This window comes from Elephantulus edwardii, unplaced genomic scaffold (genome assembly GCF_000299155.1).
Source record: "Elephantulus edwardii isolate Elephantulus edwardi_28Jun2011 unplaced genomic scaffold, EleEdw1.0 scaffold00203, whole genome shotgun sequence".
In the NCBI taxonomy this organism is placed as follows: domain Eukaryota; kingdom Metazoa; phylum Chordata; class Mammalia; order Macroscelidea; family Macroscelididae; genus Elephantulus; species Elephantulus edwardii.
The window spans coordinates 554,023-573,780 of NW_006399953.1; the positions used below are offsets into that span (position 1 = coordinate 554,023).

The 19,758-nt window shown below is 40.1% G+C and overlaps 1 pseudogene; it reads right to left on the minus strand.

The window, feature by feature from the left end:
• Positions 1-19,530, minus strand: part of LOC102865736 — a 107,378-nt pseudogene extending 87,848 nt beyond the window's left edge.
• Between the last annotated feature and the right edge of the window lie 228 nt (positions 19,531-19,758).

The following is a 19,758-nucleotide window of genomic DNA, read 5'->3' on the forward strand; positions in this document are numbered from 1 at the left end:
GTGACTGGGGTAATCGGGATGGGTGTATTGGAGGCAGTGCGGTTGGCGCAGGATAGAGCAGGGTTTAGGGCTGTTGTGCATAGGGTCGCTATGAGTCAAAAACAACTCGATGGCACATAACAACAACAACAACAACCACTCCTTAGAACAACCATTTAAGATAAGAAATACAATGTTTGTCCACTTTGACAAAACTGAGAAAGCAGGAAGGGTTAGGAAAGAACAGAAGTATGGAAATGGGAAATAAAAGGAGGAAATGGGTTTGTAGCTTGACTACTCCCTAAACATGATTGGCAAGAATATATCTCTAGTGCACTCCTTGAGTTTGGGTTCTTCCTTTTGTTAAGTAAAAATATCAAAACAGGTGTCCAGATTTTTCTATGTGAGCAAAGAAAGAAGTTTATTATGAAAAAATACTTTGCAAAGGGAAGCATGAAGAGACAAGGCAGTACTAGCCCACGACTTGTCAAGCAAAGGAAGAAGTGATTCTTCTAAAGGCTTTGTAGGCAGGGAAGAAAAATCATATTTATTCAGGAAGGGGGCTGGATTTTAAGAGTTAATCTATCAAAAGGGGCCCTGATGGCCTAGTGGTAAGGAATTGCACTGCCAGCCAAGAGACACATATTTCAAATCCACCAACTACTCTTTGGATAATATTGCATGAGTTCCTTGTTTTTCAACGCAGCGTAGTATTCCATTGTGTGAATATACCACAGCTTCTCTATGCATTCATTTGTTGATGGGCGCTTAGGGTGTTTCCAACTCCTTGCTCTTATGAACAAAGCCGCGATAAACATGGGTGTGCATATATCTGCTTGGATGTCAGTTTATGGTCTCTTTGGGGTATATTCCCAGTAGTGGAATTGCTGGGTCAAAAGGTATCTCTATTTGTAACTTTTTGAGAAAGCACCATACCACCTTCCACAGTAGTTGCACCATTTTACACTCCCAACAGTAAATAAGGGTTCCAGTTTCTCCACAACCTTGCCAGCATTTGTTGCTTGCTGTTCTGTTAAATTTTGCAGTTCTGACTGGGGTGAGATGATATCTCATAGTTGGTTCCAACTACTCTTTGGTAGCTCTTTAACTCTTTGGAGAGGCCCCAGACAGCTGGCCCCAATGTAATTTGTCTTTTCTTTTTTTAAATATCATTTTAAAAATTTTTATGATTTAAAATTTTTTAATTTATTTTTTATTTGTGATTTTAATGAAAGTTTACACAAAAGTTAGTTTTCATTCATTCATTGTTGCACATTTTACACCTTCTTCCTTCTTTCCCCAACCCAGTTCACTTTTTTTAAATGCTCATTCATTATTGCACAATTACCTCCCCTCCATCTCACCCCTCTAGTTCTCTCTGCAATGTACCTCTTACTCTGGGCTGTTGTCATACATATAATGCCTAATCATATATTCCTTTTGAACAGTTCTTTCCTTCATCTGTTCCAATGTAATGTTCATCGTCAATCTACTTATCCTATTCTCTTCCCGACCCCATGTCAGACCTGTTTTATAACAGTGGTGTTCTGTAGTATTTGTTGTTTTTCTGACTGAGCTATTTCACTTAGCATAATGTCCTCCAGGGTCATCCATGTTGTGTAATGTTTTAGGAGCTCATTGTTTTTCAGTGTTGTATAGTGTTCCATTGTATAAATATGCAATAGTTTTTATATCCATTTGTTTGTTGATGAGTGGGCACTTGGGTTGCTTCCATCTCTTTGTTACAGCAAATCATACAGCAATAAACATGAGTGTGTGTATATCTGTTTAGATGGTGGTTCTCATTTCTTTAGGGTATATTTCCAGTCGTGGAATTGCCGGATCAAATAGTATTTCTATTTCCAACTCTTTGAGAAAGCACCAAACTGCCTTCCCTAGTTGTCACACCATTTTACACTTCCACCAACAGAGAATAAGGGTTCCAATGTCTTCACAACCTCAACAGCATTTATCATTTGCTGTTCTGTTGAATTTTGCTATTGTTACTGGGACAATTCGTCTTTTGACTTTCTGACTTTTGGTGCCAAGAGTGTTCATTGTAGACCCCAGCAAGCTGAAATTGTCAACAACCTCAATGCCCTCTCAATCTCTCATGGCCAATTTGCCCAATGGTGAAAATCTTGGTCTTCTTGATATTGAGCTTCAATTCACTGAAGACTGCAGTCTTTGACCTTCCACAGCAAATGTCCCACGTCCTCCTCAGTTTCTGCAAGCAGGGTTATTTCATCTATATAATGCAAGTTGTTGATGAGTCTTTTCCAGTCCTGATGCTACATTTCTTCTTATAAAGTCCAGCCACCTGAACAATCTGTTCTGTGTACAGATTGAAAAGGTATGGAAACAGGGCACATCACTGATGCACTCCTTTCCTGATTTTGAACCATGCAATGTTTTCTAGCTTTGTTCTGAGGACTGCTTCCTGGTTAGCTGTAGGTTCATATATTTGAATAATAGATATATTTTAGTTCTCAGTAAGAAGTTGGAAAGATTAAATGTTTTGGGTTTTTTTTAAATGTAGTAGTATTAAGTGGTTAAATGAATACATTAGAACTGTAGATATCAATATAGAGAAATAATGATAAGCAAAAAAGCAAGTAGTATGAGTAGAAAATGGTACCCTTTTAGAAAAATTTGTTAATGTGTAAAATACTTGATTAAAAAAAAATACCTTGTGTGGTGGTTGTTAGTTTTTGTCAGGTAGGCTCCAATTCATGGGGACCTGTATGTGACAGGCTGCCCCATTGCCTAATTTTGTACCATCTGCTTCATCATTGCTTTGTTCAAATTCATTACTGTGGCCACTCTCCTAGTAAGTCTCCCTCACCTTCACCAATCAAAATAAGCAAGCCTGTCTTAATACTTAGGCTTCTGCAGAGCATGCTGCTTGTATTTCTCCTAAGTCTGGTACTTTTTCTGGCTTAATTTTTAGCTACCTACGGAAAAGTGCAACCAGAATGCTCCTTGGAAGCAAAGATGAGGACACTTCATCTAACCTACTTTGGGTGTGTTGCTTGGAGAGGTTATTCCCTGGAGAGGGATATCATGCTGGACAAGGTGGAGAGGAAGAAGATCTTTAATGAGGTGTATCGGCACAGTGACTGCAGCAATTGGCCCAAGTATGTCTGAGATGATGAGTATGGCACCAGGAAAGGACAGAGTTCAAATCTGTTGTTCCTAGGGTTGCTGTGAATCATACTCAACTCACTGGCACTTAACATGAACAATAACAACATCTATGAGGAGCCCTTGTGTTGCACAAATTAAGCACTTGGCTGATAATAAAGTTGATAGTTGAAATCTATGAGCAGATTCATGGGAGAAAGTTATGGCAGTCTTCTTCCACAAAGATTATACCCTCAGGAGTCCTAAGGGCCAGTTCTGCTTGGTTTTAGACGTAGAAGTGTGATGATTCAATGGCCATGCTGTTGTTAGGTGGCATCGAGTTGAGTATGACTCATAGTGACATGATGAACAAAAGATCTGAACCCTGTTCTATGCTGTGCCATCCTATTACTTCGTGACATGCAAGAGCCCATTAGGGCAGTCACCACATCAGTTCACCTGGTTGGGGGATTTCCTCTCCTTTGCCAACCCTCCACCCTTCCCTGCATCATGTCCTTCACTAAGGAATAGCCCATCCTGGCAACATGCCCAAAGTATGTAAGGCGAAGCCTCATCATTCTTGCCTCCAAAGAGCACTCTGGCTGTACCCTCTCCTAGACATATCTGTTTGTTCTCTTGGTTGTCCATGGAATGTTCAGTGCTTTTCTTTAACACTGCAGCTCAAAGGCATAAATTCTTTTTCTATCATCCTTTTTCAAATATTGTCCAACTCTCAGATGCGTGGCAAGTGATTAGAAAGACCATGGCCTGAATCAGATACACCTTACTCTTCAAACTGACATCATTACTCCTCAATAATTTGGAGAGGTCCCTAACTGCAGATTTTCCCAGTGTAGTATGTCTCCTTATTTCCTGACTGCTGGTACTAAGAGTGTTAATTGTGAATCCAAGCAAGATGAAGCTGTTGACAGTTTCAATCTCTAATGGATGGAGAGGAGACTGAAATTGTCAATGGCAGTAGAATTTTTTTTTTTTGGCAACTTGTTAATTACCTAGTGGCAAGGTGTTCTACTGTCAACCAAATGGAAGACAGTTCAAATCCATCAGCTGCTCCGTAGAGGAAAGAGAGGCAATCTCATCTCATGCAATTTATAGCCTCTAAAGTCCTACTGGAAAGTCAGCTATGAGTCAGTTCTGACTGGACTGCACACAACTGCAACAACAACTGATGTAACACGCAGTTGAGTCATAACCGACTCATCCTCTAGTGGGGTTTCAGAGGCTGTAAATCACGCAAGAGAATATTACCTATCTTTCTTCCACTGAATAGCTGGTAGGTTCAAACTCCCTGCCTTCAGGTTGGCAGTGAAGAAGATCCTTACCCTAGGCCACCAGAGCTCTGTATTGAACCGAAGGACTGAGCAACTTGGCTGTTGTTTTTATGTACCATTGTGTTGAATCCTACACACAGCAACTCGATAGAAACTTTTTAGGACCAAGTCCACTTGCTGCAGAGGCTTTTATAGGCTGTCATTTTTCAGAGGGCAGAGAGTCAGGTCTTTTTTTCTTGTGAAGTGGCTGGTGGGTTTCAACCACTAATCTTTGAATTAGCAAACTGTGCTATAGTTCTAGGGCTTCTTCAAACACTTGACTCAAGCATCAGAATAATGAGGTGGTTAAAGCAGAACAGGTCTGAAGTCTCGTCTTTTGGTTCCTTCCAGTACAATGAACTGAGCATTGGGTGGGGTAATAGAGATCCCCCCAGGAAGCCAGCCTCAGATGAACACAGAAAAGCTGAGTACTGAAGAACTAGTGATGGGATACTGTTGAGAATCCATCTAAGGTGGCATGAACAAATAAGATTTATTTTTCTTATTTTCATATAGAAAGCAGCTCTGATATAAGCAGTCCAAGGCTTATTCTTTGTTCAGTGCTATCACAGAGCACCCAGGTCCTCCTCATGTTTATGCTCTGCTATCGCTAATATGTTTAGTGTCTTTTGTCCTCTTCCTTATTGTTTGGTTCATGATCACAAGATGCCTACTAAGCCATCCAGGTTCACATCTGCATTGCAGACAAGGAGAAAAAGAGAATCATTTTCAGAAGTCAGCTGCAAAAACCTGTTTACAATTTCAATGAACAGAACTGGCTTCTATATCACATGCCGACCTCAGCTGCAAGGAAGGGAGGTGGATATATGTGTTTTCAGCACCCAGCTTCTATAATAAACCCAAACCAAACTTTCTGCCACTGAGTAAATCTCAACTCACAGCAACACCCAGGGAGGCAGTGCAGCGGCCTGAGAGGGCTTTCAAGGCTGTCATCTTTGCATGACATGTCACCTTTGCATATGGGAGCTGTCACATATTTCTCCATGGAACAACTGGTGGGCTGGAAATGCTGACCTTGTGAGCAGCAGTCAAATTATTTCTCTCACCCACTGCCACTGAGCCAACCTGCCAGTGGGCTTCTGAAGTTGTACATATTTATGTGAGGAAACTGCCCATTGTTCTCCCCTGGAGATGCTGGTGGATTCAAACTGCTGATTTTTTGGTTAGCAGCCCCATATGTTATGCACCACACCATCATGACTCCTTTCCTCTATAATAACTCACTCATTGCCATCAAGTCAGAACCAACTCATAGCAGACCCTCCATTGCATTTCTTTTTCCTTTTTTTTAACACAATAAACCAGTTTAATTTTTCTTTAAGAAAAAACGATTATAAAAGAAATTTATGATTGAAATATCTGAATTTCCCTAAACATGTAATTTTAAAACAGACAACCAGATGGGAAGCAGCACTGGCCTCTGGACAGTGCTCTTCCAGGTCCTGCAGAAGATGGAGATTCCATGACATGAAGCTGTGGCTCCCAGTCATCAGGGAAAGCACTGTGTCATCCAGGGAACCCGCTTCAGAGTGAACATGGTGTTCTCAACTTCACGGCTATTCAGTCTGGCCACTCGAACAGAGCCCAGAGATGTGACAGGCTGTGTTCTTTATTTAATACTCGCTGTCACCATCTTTAAATTCTTGGTGATTTTATAACAAGGAGTCTCATACTTTCATCTTGTACTTGTCTCCCCTCTGCACTCATATCGTGTCTTTGGTCCTGGACAGCTTAGAAAGTCCAAACATGGGTCTCAGGCATGTGCACTTTGCGAATAGGCAGACAAGTTATGCAGCTAATGAACATCCTCGTTTTGCCTGGCTGACACAGGTGCATAGTGGAAATTCCCACCATCACTCACATCTTCCTGCGGGTCTCCTGCCTGTTGAAACTTTGCTGTTAGCTTAGTTGTTCCTCTGTCAGTGCTCAGAATATGTAAGAAAAGAATGGCTCTGAGCTGTGTCTCGCCAGTTTACTGTCACTGAATTAAAAAGCAGGATGCTGAGAAATAACTTCTTTCCTACAGAGTTCATGCTGTAACTGACCTTCACCGTGCATAGTTCTGTGGCTCAAACCAGGTCTTGGTTAGGCTTTGCCTCTAAATATTACAAAGTTCTTTATCATTTGATTCCATTGAGTTTTCTTTTTTAATATATAAAACATAACTATTTTTAATTCACTATTTTGCATTATTAGCAATAGCGCTTGTTGAAAGTGAACAAGTACAATTGAAATGTGTGTGTGTGTGTGTGTGTGTGTGTGTGTGTGTTTGTGTGTGTGAAGATGTTTTTGGCTTTGTTTTTAAATGCACCCCTAAGCCAAGATTTTTATCTCTGTGTGGAAGGGATTCTCCACTTGGTGAATATGGTCTTTGATCTTTTTGAACCACTTGTCTTCAAACTCTTTGGAAGATTCACTCATCAAAGCAGCCAAGGAGGCAGAGAGACATATTTGACCTCTGTGTGAACTTCCTCTTTGATTTTTTCTGGAACAAGATTTTCTCCCATAACTTGGTCCTTAGAAAACAGGCACAAGCTTTCATCTGTGTCTTTATCCACACAGCCTCGCTTATTTCTGACACACACTTCTGAGTATATGGAAGGTCTTTCTCATTTTTACCAACTTTTTTTAAAAAATTTTATTGTATTATTTTTACATGTACTGTCAAATCAGATCTGACTGGTACAGGAGGAGATTGCCCCCTCCTTCTCCAGCAGAGCATCTGGTGGATTTGAACCACATAACTCTGGGATTGCAGTGCAGCATCTTGCCACTAGGCCACAAGAGCTCCCTATTTTTACCAACTTTTACAATCAGAGATTGATCGAACATGCAATCAAGATGCATTGATAATAATGGGTGACTGGAATGCAAAAGTTGGAGTTGGAAAACATGGACTCGGTGACAGAAATGGAGCTGGAGAGAGAATGATTGAATTGTTCACAATCAATGACTTATTCATTGTAAATACGTTTTTTAAGAGACATAAACGTAGGTTATATACATGGATTTCACCTGACGGTATGCATAGGAATCAGATTGATTACATCTGTTGAAAGAACCGCTGGAGAAGCTCAGTATCAGCTATGAAAACTAGGCCAGGAGCTGATTGTGGAACAGACCACCAACCACTCATATGCAAGTTCAAGCTGAAGCTGAGGAAAATTAAACCAAGTCCACAGGAACCAAATATGACTTCGAGTCTATCCCATCTGAATTTCAGAACCAGCTCAAGAACAGATTTGAGGCCTTGAAAACTAATCAGCAAAGACCAGATGAGTTGTGGGAGGATATCAAGGGTATCATCCAGGAAGAGTGCAAAAGGTCACTGCAAAGACAGAAGAGGAAGAGAAGACCAAAATGGATGTCAGAAGAGACTCTGAAAATTGCACTGGAATGCAGAGTAGCCAAAGCAGAGGGAAGAATTCAAGATACTAAAGAGTTGAATAGAAGATTTCAAAAGGCAGCACGAGATGACAAAGCAAAATATTACAATGAAATGTGCAATGAGTTGGAGTCAGAAAACCAAAAGGGCTGAACTCGCTCAGCATTTCTTAAGCTCAAGAAACTGAAGAACAAATTCAAACTTCGAGTTGCTATAATCAAGGATGTTTTAGGAAGAATATTAAATGATCCAGGAAGTATTAAAAGAAGAGGGAAATAATATACTGAGTCACTATATTGGAAAGAATTGGCAGACATAGAAGAATTTAATGAAACAACATATGAGCAAGAGCCTATGGTGATGAAGGAAGAAGTTCAAGCTTTGAAGGAAATAGCAAAAAATAAATCCCCAGGAATAGATGGTATACCAATTGACATATTTCAGCTAACAGATGTTGCCCTGGATGTGCTCACCAAGCTGTGCCAAGAAATCTGGAGAACAACCACTTGGCCAACTGACTGGAAGAGATCTATATTTCTTCCCATTACAAAGAAGGGTGACCCATTCGGAACTTCTTCATATGCTTGAGTCTCCGGAGTTTCTTCGGTCTAAGGTTCATGAAGCTGTAGCTGTACTACAAGCCCACCAAGCTTAAGAGGCTGCCCAGAAAGCAGTTAACAGTGCCATGCCACTGGTGTTCCAACTGTTTAAAATGATGAGGGACTATGAAAGAAAACTCGTGCTTCACCGAAGAAAAAGAACTAAACATCGAAAAACTTAAATATTGTGGAAAAAATGCAAAATATACAATTAAAAAAAAAAAGAAAAGGAAACCTTGAACCTTACGTACCAAGCAAATGCCGGGGTTAGCACGTGCTAGTCCTTAATGTTTTAGAGACTCTCTGAAAAAGAATTTTCAACAAAGTACAAGAATTTAAATCATTCCTTTCTTTAATTTCGTAATTCTTTGCTGTGGAATAGCTCAGAATGTCAGTTCTGATTTAGGTAACAGAATTGATAACTGAGCAAGGATATGTAATTTGGATTATAAAATTCTTGCTTTAATAAAAATTCCTAAATCGTGAAAAAAAAAACAAAGAAGGGTGACCCAACAGAGTGTGGAAACTATAGAACAATATCATTGATTTCACATGCAAGCAAGATTTTATTGAAGATTATAAAAAAATGACTGGAATAGCACATCAGCAGAGAACTGCCAGAAGTCCAGGGTGGGTTTAGAAGGGGTCATTGTACTAGGGATATTATAGCTGATGTTAGATGGATATTAGCTGAAAGCAAAGAATACCAGAGGAATGTCTATCTGTGTTTCATTGACTATGCAAAGGTGTGTGACTATGTGGATCATAACAAATTGTGGCTGACTCTGAGAAGAATGGGAAGCCCAGAACACTTACTTGATCGTTCTAATGCGAAACCTATACTTGGACCGGGAGGCAGTCATCAGAACAGAGCAAGGGAACACTGCATGGTTCAAAATTGGTAAGGGCGTATGCCAGGGATGCATCCTATCTTCATACCTTTTCAACCTGTATGCAGAACAGATTATACTGGAGGCTGGGCTCTCTGAGGAGGAATGTGGGGTCAAGACTGGTGGAAGATCTATCAACAATCTGCGTTATGCAGATGGCACAACCCTGCTTGCTGAAACTGCAGAGGACCTGAAGCACTTGCTGCAGAGGGTCAAGGACTGCAGTCTCCAATATGGATGGAAGCTCAATGTCAAGAAGACAAAGATTCTCACCACTGGGCCAATTGGCAGCATCAGGATGGATGGCGAAGATATTGAGATTGTTGACAGCTTCAGTTTGCTTGGCTCCACAGTCAACACTCTCGGCACCAGCAGCCAGGAAATTTGAAGATGTATTGCCATGGGAAAGTCTGCTGTTAGGGACCTCTCCAAAGTACTGAAGAGCAGTGGTGTCTCTCTGGAGACTAAGGTGTACCTGATACAGGCCATGGTTTTTGCTATCACTTGTTATGCATCAGAGAGTTGGACAATGACTAAGGAGGATAGAAGGGGAATTGATGCCTTTGAGCTGTGGTGCTGGAGAAGAGTATTGAGGATACCATGGACTGCTAGGAAAACAAATAGATTCATCCTGGAGATGGTCAAATCGGGCTGCTCCTTGGAGGCAAGGATTCTAAGGCTCTGTTTGACATACTTTGGATATGTTGCAAGGAGGGACAGGTCCTTGGAGAGGGACATCATGCTTGGTAGGGTGGAGGGACAGCGCAGAAGGGGAAGGCCCCCTATGAGGTGGATTGATTCAGTAGTTGGGGTAATGAGGATGGGTGTGTTGGAGACAATGCGATTGGCACAGGACAGAGCAGAGTTTAGGGCTGTTGTACATAGGGTCACTATGAGTCGCAAGTGGCTCGACGGCACATAACAACAACTTTCTCATTTTGCAGGCTGGGGTGGCTGCTCACTCCCACAGAAAACTCAGAGCTCTCAGGTAAGGTTTCAGGGAAACGTGAAAGACCGCCTTTTCCTGAAGGAGGAGCAGGTGATTCGTTATCTCTGTCACCTGAGGAGAAATGGTACCGTTTGCAAGAGGAAGCACGGATGCTGAGAGTGCAAGGGGCCCAGGTTCAGGCTCGACTTTGCCAGTCGGCCCCACTTCCAAGGATTAAATGGATGCAGAGATACCAGCTTTTGCAAAGAGAAAATGATCTCCAAGTTCTTCAGACTTGAACAGGTGGCCAGCCAGAGGTAGAGCGCTGTGGTAATGTGGTCAGTATTAGGTGTTTTCCAGTGGCAACAATCTCCAGAGCTTCAGCATGTCTTCCCAGGAGAGTGAGGCACTGGGCCCGGCCTTGCTGGATGTCACTGCTCATGACAAAGTTGGTCACCGACAACTGCCCAGAGGCGATGGGATACTCCTGCCGCCTCTAGACAGGTCCCCTCTGAATTTCTTTGGCGTCAGAGCTTCAGCATTATGACTGCTTTCTGTTTCTTCATAAACCCCCAGTGGCTTGCCGCGCTTGGTGTGGTGTGATGCGGGGAGTCCAGGCCCACTGTTCAAGCCCCTGATGAACACGGATCCTTGATTTGGTTGCCGAACTCACGATCAGTCTCCACTGAATTTCTGATACTGTAAATCACGGAGGAATAGAGCTCGCCCATCTTTCTCCCTCGAAGCAACTCCCTTGGTCAAATTAAAACTGCCAGGGAGGCTTCACCTTTGGGGACTAGTGCAACTCCCTATGGACTATGGCACTAGTTATCTGTCCTCTGTAATCAAACTCAAAACTCAAACTCCTTTGCCATTGAGTTGGAACTGACCCAGAGCTGACCTATCAGTGGGTTTTCAGATGCTGTAAAGTGCATGGGAGGAGCTTGCTCATCTTTCCCACTCAGAGTTGCTGGTGGATTTGAACTGCCAGGCGGGTGCAGCCTTTGTGCTGTCAGTGTGACTTCTAACCACTAGGCCACCTCAGCGCATCCTCTTGACTGTTGTGTACCATCGAGTCGGAACCCACTCATAGCTGATCCTCCAGCAGATTTCCAGAGGTAATAAATCACATGAGAGGAGAGTGCTTATCTTTCTCCCTTGGAGTAGCTGGTGGGTTCAAACTACATACCTTTCAGTTGGCAGCATGGCTCCTTATCATTAAACCACCAGAACTCCCTCATCCTCTGTAACTGTTGTTGTTGATGCCATCAAGTTAAGTATGACTCATAGTGACACTGTGACCTACAAAGCTGAACCTTGCTTTATCTTGTGCTAGCCTTATCTCTGACACACTTGAGCCTATTGCTGCAATCAGTGTGTCAAGTCATTTCCTTGAAAGTCTTCCTCTTTTTTGTTGACCTTTCACCTTTCCAAGCATGATTCTCCTTTCCAACAAATAGCCTCTTCTTGCAACATGCCCAAAGTGTGAGAGACTTGCTATCTTTGCCTCTAAAGAGCAGTCTGGCTGCACTCTCTTCAAGATGTGTTTATTCTTTTGGCATTCCATGGGATATTCAGTACTCTTCTTCAACATCACAAATCAAAAACATTAATTCTTCTTCTGACATCCTCGTTCATTGTCCAGCTCTCAGATGCATAACAAGAAAGTGAAAAGACTATGACTTGAATAGGTGCACTTTAATCTTTAAAATGACATGATTGCTCTTCAGTATTTTAGAGAGGCCCATGAAAGCAGACTCTCCCAATGCAATATGTCTCCTGATCTTCTGACTGCTGATATCAAGGGTGTTGATTATTGTTCCAAGTAATAGGACATAGTGAACCATTTCAGTCTTTTTAACAATATGTCTAATATAACAATCAAGCAAAATCTTGTAAAGATTATCCATGAGTGACCAGGACAGTACATTGACAGAGAATTGCCAGAAATACAAGCTGCGTTTAGAAGAGGCTGTGGCACTAAGGATATTGTTGCTGATAACAGATCGATCTTGGCAGAAAGCAGAGAGTACAAAGTCTATTTATGGTTTTGTAGTGGTTTTATTTTTTATTTTTATTTTTTTCTATGCAAAGACATTGACCTGTGTGGATCACAACCTGTTGTGTCTTATATTGAGAAGGATGGGAATTCTAAAACACCTTATTATGCTCATGAGAAATCAGGACCTAGACCAAAAAGTTTTTCTATGAATAGAGTAAGGATACACTGCATAATTAAAAATAAAAAGAGGAATGCATCAAAGATGTATCCTTTCTCTATACATATTCAATACGTGTGCTGAATAGATTCTTTGGAGGCTGGGCTTTATGATAAGGAATGGGTCAGGATTGGGGGAATACCCATCAACAATTTGTGTTATGCAGATGAGACAGCATTGCACAAACTGAAGACTTAAAGCATTTGCTGTAGAAGATCAAGGTCTGAAGCTTTCAAAATAGACTGAAGCTCAACATCAAGAAAAAAAAATAAATCTTCACCACTGGGCCAATAGACAACAGCATGATAAATAGGAATCAGCATCTTTGGAACCAACAGTTAGGAAATCAGAAGATCAGTTACATTGGACAAATCTGTTGTCAAGGATCTCTCCAGAGTGCTAAAGAAAGTTTCATTCTGGAGACTAAGGCCATGGTCTTCCCAGGTGCTTGCTATGCATCTGAGAGCTGGACAATGAACAAGGAAGACAAAAGAAGAATCAATGCCTCCGAGTTATGGTACTAGAGAAGAGTATTGAACGTACTATGGATTACCAAGAGAAAAAACAGGACTGTTCTGGAGAGGGTGAAAGCAGTTTGCTCCTTGAAGATAAGAATTTTGAAACTTCATCTCACATACTTTAGGTATGTCGTCCAGAAGAACCAGACTTTGGAGAATGGTAGAAGGTCAGTGAAGGAAAGGAAGATACCGAATAAGATGGATTGACACAGTGACTGGGGCAATGAAGTCAGGTATGTCAGAGGTGGTGAGCTTGGCTCAGGGTAGGGCAAGGTTCAGAGTCATTGTTCATAGGGTTGCTATAAGTTGCAGTTTAAGACATATAACGAAAACAATAACTTCATGATGTTACCTTTGGACCCAGTGATAGGAATTTTTGTCTTCTTGATGTTGAGATGTAATCCATGTTGAAGGCTGTAGTCTTTGATCTTCTGTTGTAAGTGCTTTAAGTCTTCCTCACTTTGAACAAGCAAGGCTGTGTTATCTGATTAACTCAGGTTGTTGATGAGTCTTCCTCTGATGCCACATTCTTCATAAAGTCCATCTTCTCGAATGTTTTGTTCAGCATACTGATTGAATCGATTTGGAAAAAGGATACAGCCCTAATGCACACCTTTATTGATTTTAAATTATTCGAGACACAAATTGTGTTTAAATTATTTGAGACCTTGCAAACCCCAAGCGAGAGTGGGAGGCCCTCCCCAGCCATTCCTCCAGAGAGCGAGCTGGAAAAGATTGGGCAGCGAAGGACAAGAGGGCAAAGCCAGCACTGTCTAAGTGAGGGTGACTTCTTATTTGAGACACAAATAAGAAGTTATTAATCAAAGCTGAGTAGACCATCCTTCAATAATTGCTATAGGTGCTTGGTCAATATGTTTTATATTTATATGCAAATAACATGAACACAAAAATGTTAATTTAACCATGTGAATCTTGTTAGGAAATGGGGCTCCACAACTAGCAAGGAAGCATTCCTTTTTAATTTTATTGTTTAAGTTTTGCTTTGTTGTTGTTGAGAATATGCACAGCAAAACGTATACCAAGGCAACTACTCCAATATGTACAACTAATTTGTGAAGTCTCTATACATATCTTGTGCCCTTTTTGCGATTGGTTTGTTTACTTTTTTCTTGTTGAAGTGCTGGAGTATTCTGTACATTTTTAGACACGAATTTCTTATCAGATATGTCATTACCAAATATTTTTTCCAGTCTGTGGCTTTCCTTTTTACCCTGTTGGAGTCTGTGTTGTTTTTTTTTGTTTGTTTTGTTTTTTTAAGGTGCACAGGGATTTGATTCTTAGAAGCCACTGTTATAGAACAGGACTGACATGGGGTTTTGGGGGAACTAAGAAAAAGAGGGGATACATAATGAGCACTACATTGGAACAGATGAAGGAAAGAACTGTTCAAAAGGGATATATAACTGGGCACTATACTTACGAAAATAGCCCAGAATAAGAAATACAGTGCAAAAAGACTGGGGGACAAAAGGAAAAGAAGGTAATTGTGCAACAATGAACAGAGTTCATTTTTTTTTAAATGAACTGGGGAAGGGGGAAGGGAGGAAAAGGGGTTAAAATATGCAACAATGAAAGAATAAAAATCCAACTTTTCTATAAACTTTTGTTAAAATCCCAAAATAAAAAATTTATTAAAAAAGGAATCAATACAAAAGATTTAAAAGATTTGTAATTCAATGACATTGACTTCATTCGTTGAGTTAGGTAATCATTCTCACCCTCTTTTTCTAAATTGTTCCTCTCTCATTAACATAAACTTGATGCCTCTCAAAGTTCCTATCTGATCTTTTGAGTGCCTACTGTCAATGTGATCCTATATTGATAGTTCCTTTTATTTTATTTTCATTCATTTATTCATTTACATTTTCCCTCCCTCCCCTTCTCCCAGCTCCTTTTGTAATGCTTGCTCTCTCCCAGGCTATTAATCATCACACATATAATTTCTAATCTTCTATTTCTTTCAGATTGTCCTTCCTTTCACCCATTCCAGAGTGGTGTTCTTTATCTACTCATTCCTTTCCCACTCTTTCCCCACACTCCACTTCTTTTGTGACTGACATATTTCACTCAGCATAATGTCTTCCAGACTCATTCCTGTTGTATAATGTTTTACAAGTTCATTGTTATTCAGTGCTGCATAATATTCCATTGTGTAAACATCCATACAACAAACAGGTTCATCCTAGAGAGGGTGAAACTAGGCTGCTCCTTGGAGGTAAAGATTCTGATGTTCTGTCTCAACTATTTTGGGCATGTTGCAAAAAGGGACCAGTTCTTGGATAGGGACATTATGCTTGGGAGCGAGGAGGGATGGCACAAGTGAGAAATATCCAAGATGAGGCAGAGTAACTCAGTGACAGGGGTAATGGAGGTAGGTGTCAGAGATGATAAGATTGGTACAGGATAGAGCAGGGTTCAGAGCTGTTGTACACAGGGCTGCTATGAGTTGCATGTGAATTGATGGTACATAACAACAACAATAACAATAACAATAACAATAACAATAACAATAACAATAACAACAAATGTCCGTAGCCTTTCTATGCATTTGCTTGTTGATGGGCCTTTGGGCTGCTTCTATATATATAGTATATATATTGTCAATAACTCTTCAATAAACTTAAGTGTGAGTCTGTCTATTCTGTCACAGCTCTTATTTCTTTGGAGTATGTTCTCAGCAGTGGATAGTTACATCAAATGATATTTCTATTTTCAACTTTTTGAGGAAGCACCAGACTGCTTTCCATAGTGGCTGTACCATTTTACATTTTTATCAGTAGTGACTGAGCATTCTGATCACTCCACATTCTTACCAGCACTTGTTGTTTGCTGTCCTGTTGAATTTTGCTATTCCTGCTAGGGTGAGATGATATATCATTGTTGTTTTGATTTGCATCTAATAGCTAGTGAATTTGATCATATTTCCATGTGTTTGCTGGCCTATACTGATAGTTCTTAAAAAAGCACAATGTTCAAGGCTGACATTTTTTGCCAGTTTAACAAAACAATTGTTTGCTTTTAAGGAAAGAGAGCATTAGGCTGAGTGAACTAACTCAGGTGCAAAAGAACAAGCATTATATAAGACCATTACTGTAGAAACAGAAGGATAACCAGTAAGATGTGTATGGAGATCCAAAGAGGGAAGGGATGCTGTGGGGAGCTAAGGGGGGATGAGGAAAAAAAAATCACAGGGTTGTAGTTTGATGAGTGAAAGGAGGGGGTGGGGAAAATGTACGTGAAAGAAACATAATAACATAACATAAATAAAATATTACATGTAAATCAGTATTTTTTTTAAAAAAAGACTTCAGGGATATTTTTCACTTACAGATTATCTCTAACAATAGACAATAAAGGACAATAGTGTCAGTGTTTGTCTAGGCCCTTTGACTCCAGCCATCTGATTCTGCAAAGAATTTAAAAATCTGTTATATTTTCCCACTTTTTCAAAGGATTCTTCCATAGAGTCTTTGATCAAAATGTTCAACAGTAGTAGCAAAGCATTCGTTCTTCAGGTCTTAGGGCAAAGGAGGCAATTAGTCACATGTTCTCTCTACTCCTTCTTTCCTGACTCTTTTACTCTGTTGTCCCAGGTAAACAGAGATCAGGCTTTAGGTGACCACTCATAAGCTTTTATGGCTTTAAGAGCCAAACTTGCCATCATGCCTGTTTCATAACAACTCTCCATCTAGATTCTGAGACTGTGAGTCTTTACTGGAATACGCGATCTATCTTCCTCCTAAGGAATAACTGGTCAATTTGAACCACAGACCTTTCAGTTGGTAGTTCTATGTATTATGTGCTACACTACCTGGGTTCTTTTTCAAGACCCTCATCATCCATCCACTGTCATCAAGTTAGTTCCAATCTTCCATCAAGTTTCTAAGGTTGTACATCTTTATAAAAGAAGACTGTTCACCTCTCTCCTGCAGTGTGGCTGATGGATTTAAATTACGACCTTAGCAGTCTAATGTGTTATACACAGTGCCACTACTACTCCTTTTAAGACTACTACTACTCCTTTTAAGACTTTGTTGTTGTGGACCATCAAATCAGAACTGACCCATAGCTCATGCTCCAGCAGGGTTGCAGAGGTGGTAAATCACACCGGAAGAGCTTGCCTAGTTTTCTCCTGTGGAGTAGCTGGTGGACTTGAACCATGTAGCTTTGTGTTGGTGGCTCAGTTCCTTTTCCTTACTACTAATTCACCAGAGCTCCCTTGAAGTCCTGGACATTTCTAAATGACATTACTAAAACAGAAACACCCCCAGAAATTCCACTACTTGGAATTTACTGTAAAGAAACCATAACTGCCACGCAAGCAGATATATGCACACCCATGTTTATTGCAGCTTTGTTTGCAATAGAAAGAACTGAAAACAACCCAAGTGCTCTGGTATATTCACACAATGGAATACTATGCTGCTTTGAAAAACAAGGAACTCATTAAATATTATGCAAAATGGGTGGCCCTGGAGGACATTATGCTGAGTGAAATATCTCCGTCACAAAAGGACAAATATTGCATAGGGCCACTGTTGTAAAATGGGACTGACATCAGGGTTGAGGGAAGACAGTAAAGGAGGGGAGGAATGATGTATATTGCATTGAAACAGATGAGGGATAGAACTATTTAAAAGGAATATATGAATGAGTATTATTGTCATTACAGAAGTCCAGAGTGAAGGCGCATAGTTGAGTGTACCTGGGGGGAGGGATTGCATAACAATGAAAGAGTTTTTCTTTTCTTTTCAAGGAGAAGAGTGAATTGGGGACTAGGGGGTAGGCAGGGAGAAAAGTGCAACAATGAATGACTGGAAACCCTAAGTCTCTGTAAACTTTCATTAAAATTAATAAACCCTCCCCAAAACAACCAACCAAACAAACAAACACCCAAAAAAACCAGAAGCACCATACAGGTTATTATACTCATTATTCTGCCCATGAAACTAAAGTTTCAAACGAAGGAACTAAGTCCCGTGAGTTTTCTTTTTATATGAGTACCTTTAACAGCTTTTTGTTGTTATTGTAACTATATCTATCACACAACTCTGGCCTATTCAGTTATTTACAAGTGTATAACTAGTAGACAGTAATTATACTAAAAAGCTGCCCAACCCAACCTTTAATCAATGTGATATTTCTATCCCTGTTGACCCTCATTCCTCCCTCTTACATGTCTGTAACTACTAAACTAGTCTTTATACCTTAGCTTTTCCTTGTCTATCACTGAGGACATTATAATATTTGTCTTCCAGTGATTGTTTTCTCTCACTCACCATGTCCTCAAGGTTCATCCATTTTCCATTGTTGGTACATACCACATTTCATTTATCCACTCATGCATTGATGGGCATTTAGGTTATTTTCACCTTTTGGTCACTGTGAATAGCGCTGCAATGAACACTTGTATACATCTAGTTTACAAGTCTTTTGGGTGTATACCTAGAAGTGGAATTGCTGGGTAAATATAATAGTTTTATTTTTAATTTTCTGAGGAATCTCTATACCATTTTCCACAGGGGCTATACCAGTTTGCTTCCCTATCAGCAACAGATAGGGTTTTCATTTCTCTGCATCCTCACCAACATTTTTAATTTTATTTTTTATTATCCTAGCCTACCTACTAGGATAGTATCTTTGATGTCATCCCATAACTCATCTAGTCTTCAATCATTGCTGTTCAATGCCTCAAACCTGTTCTGGAGATGATTTTTAAATTCAGGTGGGATTTTAAAATTCATTTTCAAGGTCACATTTCAGTCCTTATGGACTTGTTTTAATCTTCTTAAACTTAAATTTGAACTTGCACATACATGATTGATTGTCTGTTCCACAGTCAGCTTCTGGCCTAGTTTCAACTGCTGATATTGAGTTTCTCTGGCGCTTCTTTCCATAGATGTAGTCAATCTGATCCCAATGCAATCCATCAGGTGAGGTCAATGTGTAAAGTCACCTTTTGTGGTTTTTTAAAAAAAGTTATTTGTGATGAATAAATATCTTTTTCTTCATCAGAATAGTATAGACTACTCCATAGACTGCCAAAAGAACAAACAGATAATACTCGGAGAAAGTACAGCCAGAATGCCCCATTGCAGACAAAGACAATAAAGTTTCATTTCTCATCCTTTGGAGATGTTGCTAGGAGAGACTGTTCCTTGAGGAGGGTCAACATGCTTGAGAAGGTGCAGGGTCAGTGAAAGAGAGCAAGACCCTCAGTGAGGTGGATTGACACGGTGGCTGCAGCAATGGGTGTGTCAGAGTGATGAGAATGGCACAGGGTTCAGATCTTTTGTTCAGGGTTACTAGGAGTCATACTTGACTCGATGGCATCTAACAACAACAACAACAACAACAACAGGAACAACTTAATCTTAGTAGGAATGAAATGATGTCTCATTGTGGTTTTGATTTGTGTCTCTCTGATGGCTAACAATACTAAACATATCTTTACATATTTGATGGCCATCTGAATGTCCTCTTTGGTAAAATAATGATTCAAAGTGTTTTACCCATTTTGGGATTGTGGTGTCTTTTTGTTGTTAAGTTGTTGAAGTTTTTAGATAAATTCTAGTTTATTGAGTCTTGTCAGATATATGGTGTCTGAAGATTTCTCTCTCAGTCAGTAGTTTGCTTTTTCACCTTTTTTATAAAATCTCATATTACTATTTTTGTGAATTCTTTTAATTAAAAAAGGGTTTCAATTCTGTTGCGGTAGTTTTTGTTTCTCTTATTTGCGTTTTT